Source organism: Taurulus bubalis (assembly GCF_910589615.1).
Source record: "Taurulus bubalis genome assembly, chromosome: 21".
Classification (NCBI taxonomy): Eukaryota; Metazoa; Chordata; class Actinopteri; order Perciformes; family Cottidae; genus Taurulus; species Taurulus bubalis.
The window spans coordinates 9,440,090-9,455,874 of record NC_136609.1 but is presented as its reverse complement, the minus strand read 5'-3'; positions in this window follow the sequence as shown (position 1 = coordinate 9,455,874).

Below are 15,785 nucleotides of genomic sequence, written 5' to 3'. Positions count from 1 at the left end.
GATACCTATGTTAAAAAAAAATAAAAAATGCTGTAAATTTGCGCATTCGCCCTCACGAGGTGTGTTTGCATGAAAGGATACGTTGAAGAGAATTCGACATTACGTTACCTACCTCTGCGTTTCCCGTAGTTCTCAGACACACGACCACCCCCGCGTGCGGGTGGTACAATGGTTTGGTCCGACCGAGGACGCTCTGTGAGAGGCTGCTGGGCCACAATCCAAATTTATAGCGGGACCAGGATTGGATGCAACCGGGCGCGTGGATGTTGACCGGTGTTAGTTACTGAATGATAGGTTACGAAATTATTTATTTTTATATCAGTTCCGATATGTACTGAATATATCAGAGATAGACACGCTAGATAGTTTCGCAAAGGGTTATGGTGCCTATACTTTATAGTATGAATACAATAATAACACGGGGCTCCGTAGTCTGCACAAAGACCCTTAGTACATTTCTCCTCTCTTACTATTTCCGTGTTATCCTATACAATAAAAGCCCCAGATATACACTGGAACACTGCTTGAGCTGCTAAAGTATCTCTATATAATATCTTACAATAGTATACATGAGATATCCTCCATTATGATGTTTTGACGTTTGCATGGTTACTGAAGATGGAAAGATGACATATAATGAAATGTACAGTAAATGAGTAGAAGATGGATCCTGCTGCTAAATATGAGCAGATCAATTAGAATGAAATATTAAAGACACATGTACGGCCTGGACTAATTTGAAATTGCAATTCATAAAAATAATCCATCAGTTACATCACTTCCAAGTCAACATTAGCAGACATTAACCAGACGTAGTAACCTCCTAGAAAAAGTTGCACGCTTCTTTTGCATTTTTATAAATATTTTAACTTGAGAAAAACCACAGCCGGCGGCTCCTTGTTGTGGACTCTGTCCTGTAAAATGTCAGGTGACCTAACCATTTAGGCCACCTCTTCAGCTCTCACCTTTATTGGGCTTTGTCATTGCCTGTGCTCATTCTGCTGAGCATTTACAGCCATAGTAAAAACGAAAGTCCAGGCTCCATCTAGCACTCTGCTCCAAGGACTTCATTCAGAAATGTACATTCCACTGCATAGGCATATTAAGTTATATTAGCGGGTGTATAAATGCATGCATGCTTCTGTTTCAGCGAGGAGGAACACAAGTTGTTTTATACTTCTTCTTTTTCAAAGTCAAAATAGTCTAAAGCTGATTACTCGGATTTCAGAGACTTAATTATTCATTGTATTCTGCCATGTGTGCCTTCCGCCTCTACATTGTAATGCTTCGCATTACAGCAGGAGGACTCAACACATGTGCACCATTACCATCTGCATTTGCTGCATCAGTTTTTTAAGTGACACACACATAGAGTAATGAACTGATGTAGCCCATGTCTGTTAGAGATTTCCAGTCTGTTAAATAATTAACACACATAGTTATGAACTGATATAGTCCATGGTTGGAGCTTTAAATTATTGTTTAGTTTACATAATAAATTATGTAAAAAGGGGGATTGATAATATAAATCCTTATATTCTGCAGATATTTCCATTACTCTTCATGCCTATTAAAGTTCAGGTCAGCGAGGTCAGTATAACACAGCTATCAGCTGGAGTTGGTTGTGTCTATGAAAGGTCCAGTTCTCAAGGGAAGTCAGTCACACGCCTGCGCACTTCAACCCTCACAACTGTTTATCAGTATGTTGACATTAGTGAAGCAGACGGGTCGTTGTGGTCCAGTCTTGTGAGAAAAGATGAGAACACGGGATTCTCCTCCTCTTGACAGGATAGAGCCAATCAGATGTTAGGACGAGGCGAGACCAACCTGTGACGATAACCTGTGTATGAAAGGCCCCACTTCCGTTTGGGGGGCAGTGGTTCTGGACCCAACCTGCGTGTTGCTGGACCACTCACTGCTTTTGCAATTGCAGTGCTGACTACTTTGCTTGTGATCATTTAGTAAATAAATATAGAGAACGAGAGAAGTTGTTGAACTGAGTTCTTCTGGAGGCTACACCAGGCATCCAATAATTAGCACGCATTAACAAGTTGATCCGAAATAAAAACGCAACCATTGGAACTGCAATTCAAGCTCAGCCTTTATGTAGACGACATATTACTTTACCTACGACTGCCTTCTGCTCCAAGGACAAGCTGGTTGCACAAAGCTGGAGAAAAGATTTACCGAGTTGGTAAAATTACACTATTTCTACGCAGCTTAAGTCTGCAATTAACCAATTTTATGAATTCATGTCACCGTTTGTTTTTTTTATCCCTCATTAGAAGAGAAAATCCCCCCCCCCCCCCCAAAAAAAGAGGGTCAAGAGTCAGGAAGTGGTAAAAAGTCATGCAATCATATACAATGTGCCAGTTCCTCAACTACACATGTGAACTCCATTCACATACTCACACAGCTTGCATGTCATCTCCCAAAATGCAGACTCTTTGCCTCCCAGGGGCCAAATAAAATACCAGCGTTAAGGGCCCTTCAATACAGTCGCCATTGTTCCGTCCTGACAAACCTGTAGCCCCTGTAAATGTGGTGCCACGGCGTGTAACTCAGACCAGCCATAGCCATACACAATTACTGCGTGCTTTATGGCTGCTTTTATTGGAGTCTGGCATCCAGGGCAAGGGCAGTGGGTTGCTGATATACAGTGGTGAGCATTGTGAAACTCTTCAAGTCTATCCTGTTTTATAACGGAAAGGCTTTCACAACTTCCATAGGAAGCAACATTGCAGTGTACAGAATGTCGCAAATATTCATCTTTGATTATGATCATTGAGATGATTATCATTTTGCTTCTTCCTGTGAACACTGTATTGAACCCAGTTTAGTGGGCAGAATGCTGTGAGCTGGTATGCAAGCATGTTGAGGGAATTGTGGGTATTGAAGTCCTTAAATTACAGTGACTGCCTTCTGCCCAATGTGTGCATGTTGTGCAGTGGAAGGTCTTGGTTTCACTACCAAAATAAATATTGAACTGCGTGAAATAATTGTCAAAAAGTTTATTTTTCTTGTCCTTAAGGGAGGTCAGAGGTCAAGTTAACCAATTCAAAACCAATCCCCCATAGGGGGGGCAGACTTAGTGATTATTTTATAAAATGGTAAATCATAGCTTGTTTTATGAAGAAAAAAAGCCCACAACTGCTGTATTTGGATGTATTGAACACCATAAGTAATATAGAAGTGAAATATATGGTTTTGTACATGAAAAAATTTAAATGTCAAAGATGTGCCCCAACGCAAATTTTGGAGACCTCGCCTACATTTTCTCTCCACTCTCTAACTTTGTTCTGCTTCACTTTATCAAAGTCAACCTTTGCAGAGAGAATGTTCACATATTGAGCTATGATTTGGGTTAAAGTTGGACCTTACAGCTGCATCACTTTAAATAAATAATCATCCTGAAAGTGATTTTTTTCTAGGCGGACCTGAAACCTTTTTATCTTTGCTATGTGTCATCTTCATTTACTCTTAACCATTAACATATAGACTGATATTTACACATCTGAATAAAATCTCACATGTGTAGCCTTTTATTATAACACCAAAAGTATTCAAATAGCCCTATGTTTGCAGAGATACACTCTTTTTAGTTTGGGTATGACATTTTTGAGCAGAGGCCTAAAAATCGGTTGGTTTTCAAAGTGTTTGCAGCTACCCTGCAGCGGACTTGCTCAAAAGCACCTCAACACCGCGAATGTTTGGCAACACAAGCCCATCTATTTGATTACCGTCTGCCAGCTATCAGACCAGAAAAGTCAGCGTAATTCAATATTTGGAGGATAATTAAAACGTTGTCTATGCACTCAGACCAGACACTTTAATCTGCTGCCTCACCCAAAGGTCAAACACACTGTAAGATATTTATGTGGTCTTCTTGCCTTGTTTGAACCTTTTGAAAGAGGCGTTCCTGATGTGGTCAACATCAGACCTCGAGACACTTCCCTCCTTCCCATACTCTAGTTCCCATGTCCTAAATAGGTAAACATTCCTGTGGCTTTACCCCCTTCCTCCTCAATCTATGTGAAAAACATACCTTGTAAAAGAGGAGTCTCTTAAATGTAACCTCTGGCCTTAAGTCCACACTGTACAGGACTCCCCTGAGGCTTGTGGTAGGCCAGATATTCAGTGCTGATAATCTTTCCTGGAGACTTTATGGGAATGTTTTGAGGGGCAATTCCCTACATGAGTCTTTTAACCACAGTGGGCAGTCACGTGAAGTGTTAGTGCTGCTTGCAGAGATTTGTAGGGCTTCACTGGACATTTAAGGCGATTTATCCAAATCTCAGTATCCCTCCCAGCCCCCCAAAAATCCTTACTATCCCATTATCAAACAGCTAACATGTGAGTATTATTCTGTGGGCAAAAAGTGTTTCCCCTCTTCGAACTGAGCCAGGCAAGCAGGTCCAGTCTCTCTACTAAGCTAACGGGATCAAGCTGCATAGTTAGTGACACAGGAGTGGTTTCATCTTATGCAAGAAGGTGAATAAGCATTTTTCCGATATGCCCAGCTATCCCTATAATATTTTACCTATAACATTCTCCAAACAATCATTCATGCGAAGGAGGGCAAAAGCTAGGTCATCATGCTTGAAACAACTCCCGAAACGAAAACAAGCTAAATACAACCGAAAAGGTGATTTAGAAAAACTGTCTGACAATCCGGCTCCGGTCTGCACTTTAAAATTTCCCCTCATGGATCTAGATTTTGGTGGTTTTATTGATATCGAAGTCAAGAACCCGACTGCCTGTTAGCACAGTACATGGAGTTTATAGCCCCCTATACTCGTTTCTGGGCAATAATGCACAAAGTCGTGATAATCACTCATAGTACCACACATGACTTAGTTAAGTATGAGGAGAAATCATGCAAAGATAAGAGAATGATACACACAATATTTTTTCTCACTACTCGGACTGTCCTTATGTTGAACTTACCTCTGTTCACGTGGATTCTCAATCAACCGTCAACGGAGCGCCTTAATGAGATGGATTAATTAGGACCCTGTTTGTCCGGATCTTTTTACAGAAAAGTGAGTCCGCCCCGTCTCTCCCTCGCCCGTCCAGCCTTCGCCTGTGATGAAACAGGCTCTCGGGGAATTCTAGGCGAGCTAAACAAACCTGAATTCCCGCTGCTCACTGAGCCTGAAGCGCGGGGATAAAGGATCATGGGAGTCTTACAGTCTTATTTCACTTTACATGTAACGTCAAACCCTTCAGTGACATGAACACTGGCCACTTTGTGTCGACCCGACAATGTTAACAACGTTTTACATCTCGGTTTGTCAGTGCTACAGTTGAATTCAACACTGCCGTGACAACGATACATTTGACTTTAGAACATGTTGTACATGATTCCAGTATAATATTGGATACAACTTGTTCCAAGCGGTGCAAGAATGACTTTGCAAAAATGGAGTGTGGAAGTCAAGCCTCCAGCCAGCAAGTCAGCTGTACAGTTACTAACACCCTCTAATGTGGTCGAGGCTCCCAGACCTCCACACTCTGGACTGAGGTTGCCCCAGGGAGGAATGCAGCGCTGGATTATCTCAAAACATCAAATAATAAGCCCCCCGTCTGCCTCCACTGACAGCAAACACAAAGACTCCTGTTTTTCATCCCACTGGAGAATAAAAGACCCAAACAAAGCTCTGCAGGAATCTAATTTTGAGGGCAAGTTGATGAATTAACTAGATGGAAGCTGCAATATTAAACCCAGGAAAATAATAATTTGATTAATCTTCACTGACCAGAGCCCCACGTATCTCCATCGGCACGCACACGGCAACGTTGTGGGGTACCCGCAATGTAATTATATCATCACAGGCCATTGCATCCATTAGAACCTGGGTTTATAATTTCATTACCGTGTTCTTTGCTGACTTGACAGCTCTCACCTGGCGAGGTTTTGCATTCCACAGCCAGCCGTTTCATACGCTTGGATGCCTGGAGACTTAATTGAGGTTAAGCACCTCGGTCAAGGGGCTCTGAGGGCCACACCGCTCCACTGGGGATTTGTGCAGGGGCCCCTTGACGTGGAACATTTAAACCATGTTGTACTGGTGTGATAAAACTATTCTGATGAGAGAAAGTAAGCAACAAGTGAAGGGAGGGGTGATAATAATCGGCAAGGTCACGCCCTCTGTACTGTATGTGGGGGTTTTAACGACCCGAGGAGGTCACATTCTACAGTTACACACAAATCTGCAGAAATATATAATTAAACAGTTAAATTAATACAGAAAATGTGGGAAAAGAACACTAGGTTGCACTTTGTGAAGTAATTTTTCTGCACGAATCCGGAACCAATAAAACACTTACCAGTTCCTACTGGTACTTCAATGTAGAACTAGGGAGTAACTGTTGGGCATACTGTTTTAATAATTGTTTTACTTATAGTTTTCCTCCACTGTATCTACAATCTAAACACCAGTAGGAACCAGTAAGGGTTTTATTGGTATTGGTATTTTGTTGTTTTAACACTTTTGGTGTTAGAAATACAAAAAAATCAAACAAACTTGTGCTTGGTAGATAAATTTGATTTGTGCTATGAATGAGCGCAGGATACTGAATCTCAAACACAATGATCAAACCGACAGTAGTGAGCATCTTTGACACACGTTTTGAATGATGTGACCACACACTATTTCCATAATGAGAGGATGACACGGATACACAACTCAACAGCCTCCTGCAGCTGTTTGCCAATTTGCACACAACTATGGTTCATAAACACCCTGGCGTGGAAGCGCCTTGGAACCACGCAGATCTTGGGCAGCCCATCAAAGGGGCAGATTACTCAACGCCGGCAAAAAAATCCCACCACACGGTGATGCCAGAAAATTGCATTTGCCAAATCCGAGTATATGGCTGCCTCAGCACTGTGCTCGGATCACAGGGAAAGGGTTGGAAACATCTGCGGTGCAAGACATACAAAGCGCAAGCCGCTAAACAGAATGAAGCACACGTGTTGCAACAGAGATGACCTCACCTTGTAGTTGCACAAGGAAGTCTTTCAAGGAATACATAAGTGTAACCGAAACCAAAACCACAACAACAATGTCTCGTAGCGTCTGATTTGCTGACTGGTTAACAACAAATTAAATCAGAATTAATCAGAAATAATCAGAATTGTTAAAATCCAAACGATAACCTACCCCAATAGCCATTATTTTATTTTGTATATGTACTGTATACCTGTATCAGGAAACTGTTGTTGATGATCTGACTCATAGTGAACATTTTGCCGTGTCATGCTGATGTGGGTTTTAAGTCATGCATAAGCAAGTCATGCAGCCTCAACAAAAGCAGACAGCAGTCAAGAGAGGAAATACCTGTTTATGAGCAGTCCTTGTAACTCACAGGTGTTGGCCATTCATTAAAATCTAAATGAGCCTCAATAGTAGAGAGCAATGAGATAACAATCTAATTCTCAAGGCAAACATCTTAAGATACAAGAATATCAGTGGTTGAATGAATGATTAATGATTAATCCCCAAGGGGAAATTTTTTTGTCGTCATCAGTAGCGCCTTACCACTTGAAATACAAACACACAAGATAAAAGATAAAATACATAAAGAAGCAACAGGGATGAGAGATATATACAAATGAAAATAAAGTAATGTATATATATATATATATATATATATATATATATATATATATATATATATATATATATATATATATATATATATATCTGTATATATTTAATTATATGTTTAAAATAGAATAGAATACCAACTGACTGGAATGAAATATATTTATATTTACAGCTGAAGAGTGTATTCATTAATTAAGTAAATAAGTAAATTAGATGAAACAGATAGTGCAAAGTGCAAAATGCAAAGTAAGTATGGTACAGTGATGAACTAATCTACGGAGGAACTAACAAGCGGTGACTTGTTATGAAACCATATAGCTGTCGGCAGGAACATTCTCCTGTAACCGTCCTTATTGCAGCGGAGCGTGAGGAATCCCTGCCTTTACAGTGGTGGAGATTACATAAGTGAGTATTTCTCTTTTATGCTACTTTATATTTCTACTCCACCACATTTCAGGGTGACATTTATTTCAGAGCTTTAGTTCCTAGTTTCTTTTCAAATGTAGATTTTAAATGCAAAACACAGTTCGTACAATATGGTCCAATGTCAAAGTAAATTAAGTTGAAATGAGCTCTGCCACCGACTACAACATACATTTCAAGCTTACAAATTGAGCATATTGCATATTATATTGTGAAATTAGCTCACATAATTCAATTTTACATGACAAACAAGTTGACTTTGTTTACAAAGTTGTTTAGTGCTGTCTCTCTCTCTCTCACACACACACACACACACACACACACAAATATAAATGTATATCACCTATATCAGTAGAAACGTGACACTGCTCTCTCTGTATTCTTCTCAAGTTGTTGGATCTTTATCGGTGCAGGAAAATTAAAAAAAAACAAAACCAAAGCCAGGTTGGAGGAGCAGGTAAACTGAGAATATAGGAGGAAACCAAAGGTGTGTTTGAAGGAGGAGCTGTTTGAGCAACAGTGAGGACTCTCTACAGTATTCAACTCAAAATTGCGTTACTTTTTGCTGTGTACTGGAGTGTGGTGCTCAATGTATAGCTTCATGGTGGTTGACTTCCTTTATGATCAACGCTGATCTGACATCCACACTAAGGCGGCACCTTTTCACCTTTAACGGTTCATAATGTGGTTGTGAGAAAAAAAAAATGAAAATATGCAAAACATTCCGTCGTCTCTCTTTATTAAGACATCCACATTATCTTGTGTGAGTTGGTCCTCTGTCATCTATTGTCCTGTCGTCCCAGACTATTGTGGCATGTTGATGACCTTGGCCTTTATAATTTCCATACGCCGGTGCGCATGTAAACTCGGGTTTGCGACATTCTCCGTGTGGCGAGAAGCTCACAATGAAACAACTGAAGGCGCACGGTGTCTTTTGAGTGTTTCCTGTGATGTAGCCTCCCACTCAAGTGTGGGGAAGGAGTCTCCTGATCCTTTATCTGAGGTAATGGGTAGTTATCAAACATGCATATCCGCATGAGTGACGAATCGAGTGCCGGGGATCGACCCGTCCAATTCTGCCTGAAACCTTTTTGGCTTCTGGAGCCGGAGCTCCGCGTGTGCGTGCATGCAATACTGCACACTGTGTACTTGATTGTAAAACCCCAATTACGCCTTTATTTGTTTCACCTCAGTGGTTTTTTTCTCGGAGGAGATGCCGGCTGATAGAAGCCGAAGCGGTCTGTCATTAGGAGTGCAGGGCCCCATCAAAACAAGACCAACATGCTCTAATAACCAGCTTTCCACTCCGCTCCCTGTATCTCCCTCTGGTTTTGGAGCTAATGCTCCACTGTCGTAATTCTTCTGGAGCTCTGTTTTGAATTCTATTTTGAAGACTTCTTCCACAGGTGCTGGTGAAGTCTAAAACCTGACCCCCACGCCAAGCCTCTACACATTTTTCTTCATTTCTGCACGACAAGAGTATTTCCTGGAGATTTTCCGAGGTCACATTTTCTGTCTCCATCATGTCCCCTCTGCTCAGACTTGGTGTCTTGCGTTGTCTGGCTATGTTGTCTCAACATTAAACTATTTAGGATTTTCCGCAAACACATGCCCATAATTGCTCAAATCGACAAAATAGCTTCATCTGGAATAACTTGTGAAATGATGCAACAGACTCTGCCTAAACTATGATATGTATGAGGTTATTTTACACACCCATTGTGTGTTGCTCGGAGCACCGTGGATTTTTCAGTTATTTACCAAGGGTGATGCGTATTTGAGTGTCGCACATTAACATGTATTCTAAGGTGCCTGAAACCAAATTATATGAACTAATTTTTGCAAGGCTCTTATAATAAAAACATGCATCCGCCTCCTGTTCCATTCGGTCTGGTCTTTGGAATGAGGATGGACAGACAGTGATGTAGAAACCTATTTGGCATGGCGCTGTGGTGACCGAGGCAGAGGGAAGGGAAAATATGCAGAGGAAACTGTAATAAGAAACGAGTTGAACCCAAGCGCAGGGCACCGACTGAAGGGTAGCGTGAGAACGTCTTTTATTGCCACAGAGGACGAGGATATGCAATGATGATGGAGAACAGGAATCACTGGTTCTCGGAGGGAGGAATGGAGATGGAAGAGATGAAGTCGACATGGGCAGATAATTAATAATCATTACTTGGGCCCACTTACCTACTTAGGTAATAATAAATTAATTACTTTGACACAACTTATCAGCCAGTGTTCTGATTTTGAAAGCATGATCGGGGATGAGACGCATCACTGTGTCGATGAAGTCATGCCTGATGGACAGAATGAACACAGCGCTGATCCTGCAGTTTTATTGCTAGTGGGTCAAATTGAGACTTTCCCACCAAAAAGAGAAAGATGGATAAAAAAAAGACGGAAGAGGACAACGCGAGCATTATTATTATTATTGTATATATCTCTCATCCCTGTTGTTTTTATATCTTATTCTTTGTCTGTAAATTGCTGCTACGTCAACACCAAATTTGCCCTTGGGGATTAATGAAGTATGTATTAATTCAAAGTCACACCCTTTCCCAACACGTGGAAATGCATTTACCTTTCATTTACAAGGTGCTTTTTTGAAATGAGTCCAACACACACACAGACGACGTTCAGCACACAAACGGCATACATACAAGCGTAATGACAGAATGCACAGTCTACCGACAGCAGTCCATTATCTGACTTCCACTGACTTCTGATTACTTATGACAGTTATCATGATAATAAGAAGAGCATATATAACCTGTAATCCGGCCCGGAAGCTTTTTGTTCATATTTACAAGCGCTCAGCCGAGGGCCCTAGAGCTGAGATTCCTCCGTTACAACAGTCACCGTTCAACAACCACTTGTGTATTGCAGTAAGTGGTGCGACAGAGGAGTCTGACGGGATTCCTGTCTCCTATGGACACATTTAGATTCCTGAGCGGCAAACACAAGTTGTGAACATTCTGTTCACAACTGCGGATTTTAAGGAGAGCTGAGGAGACGGGCGGGTAGTGGTGTAATGGAATGAGGCATGTGTTTATGTTTCTTTGGCAAGGGCAAATCTGGCTCTTTACACTGTATGTTGGACTTTTTTAATCCTGTGCATATTTTATGGACTCCGTAGCGCAAAAGTCCTGTCAAGACGGAGCTGAACAGAAGAAGAAAAATGGGATTTGTGACCTGCAATGTGTTCATATGTGAGAGCAGCAGAACAGTCAGAGGAAACATTTCTTAAGACTGGAGGGAGGGTCCACTTCTCTGGTCCAAATCTAGGTTGTGTGGTTTTCTGTCCTGCTCTAATCCAAGTCACAGTATTGAGATGAGTGTTTCATTTTGAAAGGAGCTAGGTAATAAAACTCTCAAGTCGTTGGTGAAAAAGAAAAACCTGCTTGTTTGGTATGTCACTATTTTGACATTGATTTGAATATTTTCTATAGCAGTGAGGACTGCAGCTCGTTGTGGTTTGGCTAGATTTACAGCCTCCCTCACGTCCAGCTCCAGGCTTTTCATTCCCCTTCCCCTTGTGATGAATTGCCTCCAGACACAATAGGAACCCACTATCCTCAGACGCATTTCTCTCGCCAAAGTGATGGCACTCTTCAAAGCCAGAAAACCTGATTTTTGGGAAGTTCAAATCTATATTTGGCAGACTCTTGACCGAAGACATGTGCACTGATTCTTCTGTTTGATTCCCTGTGATGCTGTGACCGTGAATCTATCAAAAAGTGTCTGTACGGTTGCTTTGTCTCATTTTCCTTGATAAAAACCAGTGCTGGTTGCCTTTGCCAAAAGGAATGCCCTCGAAATAAAGCAATACATCAGGAGAATGAACTTGAGAATTCTGAACTTGAGAATTCTGCTTTAAACCCTTCATTTTGTAATCTGCCGATATTCTATCCTGTAGTTTGAACTTGACCTCGCACGACATCCCACTGCTTGTGTTTTCCCTGAAATAATTTGTTCTTTTCCTGAACTTAAGGGCCTCTTTCCCATCTAAGCTCTTAATAGCTCGCCGAATAGCATTCCTCGACATTAGCACGTCATAAAACCCCCAAAACGTCTTTCCTTGTGAATCTGAAGCTCTCTTGTGCTCGGTGGCGTTAGCGCCACAGCCTAAATAACAAGTTGCACTCCAAATGAAGCCATAATGCTCCGATTGGAGATTTTAAATGGTGGATGTATTCCTCTTCTTTCACACATCCCATACGCATGAATAGTAAAGTACACTGAAAAAAGATTACTTTTTGGCCATGTCATTACTTAACGCTAACAGGAATGTGGCCGGGTCAGTTTAGGTTAGCTAGTGAGGCTATGTGCTAGTTAACTTTCTTTACAGACGTGGAAGAACCGCTACGTTTTGTGGCAACGTTTTTGGTCCACTTTAGCGCAGTGAGCTCTGTGCTGACGCTCTCATGTGTATGCCCAACACACACACAGGTACAAACAGAGAATGCAACGTTAGCTGTAACGCTAACATCTTCATCGGTGTGTCTTAACGTTATATCTTTTCTAAGCTGTTACACAGAGGTTTTGGTTTAAATATATTGTCATTTTTGAGGCTTTAGTTTGTGTTATTGCTCATAGTACATTTTACTGAGAGGACTACTGTATTAATGGTTTCAGCGAGGTGGATCATCTTGATCATGTTGTTTTTTTCAGAAGTTCAGAAGGATAAGGACAGTTCATCTGGAGCGAAGCACTACCAAACTCTTGATGATATTTTGGACAAAGAAGGGAAAATGAGGCCGATCCTGGATTCTACTTACATTTCTGTATGGAAATTGTTACCGAGCTTTTTTTTTAAGTAAATGGCACTCTTTTTTCAGTGTAGACAGCAATTTTGAACATGCTCAGTTTAAACATGTCGCAACTCAAACAAGTTACCTGATCTATTTGTGGCAACCAGTGATTTTGTGGAATGCTACCCTGGGAACAAAGAAGGATAAAGAGAGAGAGAGAAACTTTGGAAAAAAACAACATCAAAATGCGGAGATGTAAGGAGATCTGTCTGGAATGCCGTGTGAGAGAAATGCATGACGAAGAACCACGGAGGCAAACTCTGCCCGGCGTCTCGTCAGGAGCTCAGGAGACAGACACCCAGACAGGGAGATAGCGGAGCGTGCCCCGCAGAAATGCTGCTTAACCCTGGCAGAAAGAAAGGCAGACCCCCACCAAGAAAAAACCCACAGACGCCTCGAGTTATCAGGAATGGGAATTTGTGGTGCAATGTTATCTGATAGAGAAGAATTTAGCCCAGTGGAATATGAGCCCTTGAAAAACACGGTATACCTGAGGGCAGAACGTAAAAACAATATCTGAACTCAAGGGACATTTTACCCCAAATCCCCTCTAGTCATGAATATCATTTGGGTTTTATGTACTTCAAACATCCGCGTATGAAGTACATCCAATTTTTTATTACATATACGTTGTATTTGCATGTCAAACGTCAGATGTGTTGGGTGTTACATGAAATTAAATGTTTAATGAGTCCATTTGTGCTTTCTGTTTCCCCCAGTGCCGGTTTTGTCTCGGAGCGTCCTCTGGGAGGATGTTTGACAGGAAATGGAACTGGCTGGGCATCCCTCCGCGGGGTCCAGGCGGCCGTTTCCTGCGCCAACCTATATACCGAGGCGTGCCAGCATACGGCTCGGCCCAGACCACCGTGAGAAAAAACAGTCTTCAACATCCTCTGGGAAATGGGGACTGGGCCTGCCCTTCCCTTGCTGTGGTCTCAGACCACCACTACACCGCCCAGATCCCAGCGTTGCAGGGTGGATGCATCAAACAACAGAGTGTCTGGCAAAAGTTGAGAGAGATACCAAGAACGAATCGATGTGAGAAGGTGCAGAAAGTTGGAGAAAGAAGTAGGATAGAGAAGTGGGAAGAGGAGGCGAGGCGGAGAACCAGATGGAGGATCACGGGGGAAAAGAGCCCGTTGGAAAACAGAGAGGTGGAGAGCAGGAGGAAGAAGGGAGGTTTGGCGGTGAGGGTTTCCCTGATGAAGCACAGCTGACGGTGCAAACCTACAGCGCTCTCATGACAGGCCTCACCACATCAACCCGTTGACATTATTATTCCGCCGCCCGGGGCCCACACACACACTCCTGACCCGCTGCACTGCGGCGCTAGCTGCTTATTCATGCTCATGCAATCAGGGATACACACCGACGCCATCGCACACTCTCCCCACACGGCGTATGTTCTTTGGCTGTTGGCTCGGCTTGAACCGAACCCGCACCGGCAAATTCTTGCATGTGTGCGGAGGCGTGTGCGGTATATTAACCCTGCAGGAGCGCTAGTCCCACCTTATGTTTAGCACCATGCTGCACGGGGACACCTGTTGCTATTGCTTTGTTATATTCATGAGAGAAGCAACCAACTTTTCCCATTTCATCAGCGGTGGGGGTCAAAGCAGCCCTTCTGTCACTCAGAAATACCCCTTTTTGATGCTCATACACACTCACAAAGATCTCTTTCCACACCCTTTAGCCGCTAGCTATGATGCATATCTTGGTGTATCGACGGTGAAGTGGAAACTACAAAACCACGACATGTCTTTCATCACTTGCACAGAAGCAGGAACTCCAAAATGGTTCTGTTTATCCTCAAAAAGACTGGCATAAAATAAAAAGCCAAAGTGACAGAAGTTGGGAATATGTCTGGAAAATGATTCAAATGTGTGTGTGTGTGTATTTTAGTTTTTTGAGAGGTGTCTGGGTTTATTATCGCCAAGATGAGCATTATTTTACCTCGAATCCTGAGGCCAGACCTCTGTAGCTGCACCGCAGGTAGCCGGCAACATACATCACCTGACGAGCCATGTGACCAGTCAGGCCCCTTGGTAAACACTGTGGACACACACACACACACACACAGACACACACACACACAGATCACTCATCAGTCCGCTTATCAAAAACAAGATGGACTGGGAAGTTTCTTTTAAGTCTGTTTTTCTGCCCGATGAGATTATGGATGAAGAGTGCATGTGTGTGATGATGTGTGTGCGCTTGACTTTTGACCCCTGTCTGTCTTTGTGGATAGAACTCAGCAGACTGTTGTGCTGGAGGGCTAAATTAAAGATGGATAGAGGGAGGGAGGGAGGCTGTTTTCCTGTTTTGCTAGTTTAATGAAGCACAGATGCTCTTACACATTAAAAATAATTGATCAAATATACTGTTCCTAGTTAAAGAATGGGGAAAAAAGCCTCTGAATATGACATTGAATCACTTTTTTCCCCCGGACTCTTTCCTGTAATTGCATAGTTGAACAAAAACGTATAGTAATTATTACATTTTACAAGCTTTTTAAATTAAAAATTTTGAATTCACATGACTTTTACACAAGTGTCCAATGTGTGTGGTGCACGTAGAGCAGAGGGAAAATACAGTTTGTCCTTGGTTTCCATGGGCGTGAGAGGTGGAATGTTAAACGGCTGCTTTTCCCACAGCCCGGAACACATAGGCACGCGAACACACACACACACACACACTCCCATAAAGGTGGCACGTGTGGTGTGAGGGAGCAGAGGTAACATCCGACTCTTTTATCCTTTTGGGGGGAAATAAACACAGTAAAAATCTACGCAGCCACCTACGTCGCCGCTTCAAGGCGAGCAGCACAGTCAATGGGGAAGCAAAGAGACACGCATGCTGCTAACTTATATTTTTTGTTTAAAAAAAAAAAAGTCAAATCATGTCGTTGCAGAGTCATACCCACATTTGATTT